Raw genomic sequence first — 3518 nt, forward strand, 5'->3', positions numbered from 1 at the left:
CCCCAACCGGTTGTCCCCGCCATTGTATACCTTCTTGAGAAATGACTATTTGGATCCTTTGTCTGTTGTTAAATTGGGTGGTGTGTCTTTTTATTATTCAGTTTTAAGGGTTCTTTATATATTCTACATACAAATTTTTCTTCAGATATATGATCTGCAAATATTTTTTTTCATCCCATGGGTTATCTTTTCACTTTCACTTGATTGTATCGTCTTAGCACAAAACAATTTAAATTTTGATCGAGTGTAATTTATAAATTTTTTTCTTCTTGTCGCATACACATTGCTATCATGTCTAAGAAAGCTTTGCCTAAACCAAAGTCACAGAGGTTTTCTTCTATATTTTCTTTTTTTAATATTACTTATTTATATTTATTTGTTTTGCTATAGGGTACATGTACTCACAGGAAAGAGACAGAGAGAGAGAGAGAGTGAGAAAGCAAGTTGCTAAGTCCAGGGCTCGAATTGTAGTCAGCCATGTGGGAGTCCAGCACCCCAACCACCATGCCACCTGCTGGCCTCTATATTTTCTTCTAAGGTTTCTTGTTTTTTAAAGAGATTTTTGCTATAGGGCGTGTGCGCTTGTCAGAAAGATGGCAAACACGTGAGCGCCCTCTGGGCGGGTTGTCCACGTTGTAATCCCCTCCTTCATTCTCCTCTCAGGATCTGGGGCACGCATGCACACACATGTGCCTGGCATGAGTTTTAAGTCGCCAGGTCAGGGGCTCAAACCGTGGTCGACTCTGTGGGAGTCCAGTAACATAACCATTATGCCATCTGCTGGTCCCTCTTTTAAGGGTTTTATGGTTTCAGCCATCACATGCAGCTGTAGGTTTTAGCTGTTACGTGTTGGTCCACTGTCAGTTAATTTTCCATATGGTGTGAAGACTGCATCTGACTTCAGTCAGCATGCGAATATTCTGGTCACTTCTAGCATGTGGTTTTCTGTCTAAGGAACTCTGTGAAAAGCTTTCTCTCCAGGGCTGTGGTTTAGCATCTAGAAAGCATTTGGTGTGCGTGTTTTATAAAATGAAGATTTCTGGGCCCCATTCCCCAGAGATTCTGATTGGACAAGTCCCGGATGGGGCCTAGACATCTTGTTTTGTGGTAAATATTCCTGTGCTGATCAAGTGCCTGCAGATCTGGACTTGGAGGGTCCTCGCGTTTTTATGGAGGATCCTCGTAGTTCAACATGAAAACTGAAAAGTCACTAGAGACTTCCAATTTGGGCAATGTGGCTCATTAGACATCCTGATGACTCATCTTAAACAGAAATAGGTGACATGGTGTTTAAAGTGCTGGACTCCCACATGGCCAACCGTGGTTCGAGTCCTGGACCTGATGGCCTACTTTCTCATTTTCTCTCTTTCTCGCTCTCTGTCTCTGTCTTGTGGGGTGCACATGCCCTATAGCAAACTAAAAAATAAATAAATAAAATATAGTAGGTAATTCTCTAAAAGAAAAACTTGGGACCAGCAGATGGCATAATGGTTACGTCGCTGGGTTCCTAAGTAGTCAACCGCGATTTGAATCCCAGACCCAGCAACTTAATACTCACGCTGGGTGCGTGTGCGTGTGTGCTCAAAATCCCAAGAGAAGAGTGGAGGAGGGTGATTTCTCACTTTCTATCTTTCTATCTCTCCGGCAAGTGCACGTTCACCATCGCAAAAATCTGTCTTCAAAAGACAAAACCAAACAAAAACAAAAGAATGTTTAAAATTCTGAATGAAACATGATAAAAAGAAAACTATAAAAACTATAAAAAGAAAACTGCGGTGAGCAGCTACTAGCTGTCATTGATTCGTGCTCTATCGATACGCGATCAGGGCCATGTTACCTTTCTGCCTAGTTTCAGTAAATAGCGGCTGTCCTGAGCTTCCTCTGACGCCGTTTGCCAAAACTGCTCACGGTGCTCGTCACATCTTGTTCATCACATCTTGTTCATCATTCGTTACCGGCGCCCCATGGCTGCGCCCCACAGCGAGTCTAGTACGCTTTCGCCGCCCCAGCGCCCCGGTGTGGTCACATTCTGTCTAGGCGCCAGTGAGTGCAATACTTCGATCCCGTTCTCCAAGATTGAAAATCAAGCACCTGTCTACTCAGGACGCCGCAGGTCAGCTGCCTGCTGCCGGGAGTTGTGCCTGTCTGTCCTCGTAGACGTGTCACACCTGGCCCAGCAGCGGCCACTGGTGCTCTGACGTGACCACATTCGCAGTAACCCATTGTCATCTGTCCTGTACGTCTGGGGCTTTCTGTCTCCTGTTTTTGTTCTATGAGAGAGTGAGAACTTTCCCAGAATGGCAGCCCTCCTGCCCCAGCCCCCCGTGAGTGGCACTACAGGCACGGTGCTCTGTTCAGCCTGGCCCAGAAACTGGCCTCAAGCGGCAGTGCCCTACTACATGCATCTCCCCAGTGGGCCTACGTCTGCACCCACAGGGGCGGGCCAGAGTGTCCCCCACTTTCCTAGCCTCTAGGTTTGGAGGGAGACGTCGTCCTCAGCATCGGCCTGAGCCACAGCCCTGCCCTGACCGCTCTCTGCTGGGGGCAGCAGTTCAGGGGCTTCTGCTTGGCCCAGGCCAGAGAACAACGCTCAGGGCGCCTCCATCCCAGTATGAATCCAGGGTTCCCAGCCGCCAGTCCCTCATTTCTGGTTAAACTCAAATAACGCCCTCACTGCCTCCTCGGTTATCTCAGCCCCAGGAGCGCCATGGCCTAGCAGCCATTGCCAGGACCCAGGGGACTGAGCTTCCTGGTGGGAGAGCCCCCTCCTGCGTTCCCTTTCTTTAGCAGTTAATGCTACACTCTGATATCTGCTCTTCCAGAATCCTATGAAGGAACATCAACAAGTTCTTGGGAAAATCAAATTAAAATACACTTTTATTTTGATGGAAAAAAATGAAATCCACGCAAAGTTTTTTCAGAATATGCGTTTTCTATGAACGTTACTGTCTGTCTAGCTCTGGGGACAGACACCACCAAGCCTCTCTCTGACCACGGGGCCCCACACTAGTTTGAGCCGAAGGGGTGTCCTCTGATCTGCCCAGAACACAGCCAGCTGGCGACACTGGGACCTCACAGGGCCCACTCTGGAGTGCCCACCTCTCTCACCTAATGGGCCTGCAGTTCTGTCTCCCTTGACATGCTGCATCTAGGCAACTCTGGGGCCTAGCAGTGAGGCCCACCTTAGAGCCCAGGTGTCAGTCAGCTGGGTGTCAATGCGCAGGGCCAGGGGTGGGACACTGTCACAGAGGAGCACGAGACCACCTCCAGGTCCCGGGCAGCCTGCAGAACCCTGTCACAGAGGAGCAGGGGACCACCTCCGGGTCTCAGGCAGCCTGCGGAACCCTTTCACAGAGGAGCAGGGGACCACCTCTGGGTCCCACCAGCCCCAGACCCCCATCACAGAGGAGCATGGGGCCAACCCTGGAGCCCCCCTCCCAGGGGAGTGTGGGACCACCTCTGAGTCCCACCAGCACGTGAATCCCCGTCACAGAGAACTGCAGGACCTCCTGCGGGTT

The sequence above is a fragment of the Tupaia chinensis genome, unplaced genomic scaffold, assembly GCF_000334495.1.
Source record: "Tupaia chinensis unplaced genomic scaffold, TupChi_1.0 Scaffold143602_1, whole genome shotgun sequence".
Taxonomy (NCBI): domain Eukaryota; kingdom Metazoa; phylum Chordata; class Mammalia; order Scandentia; family Tupaiidae; genus Tupaia; species Tupaia belangeri.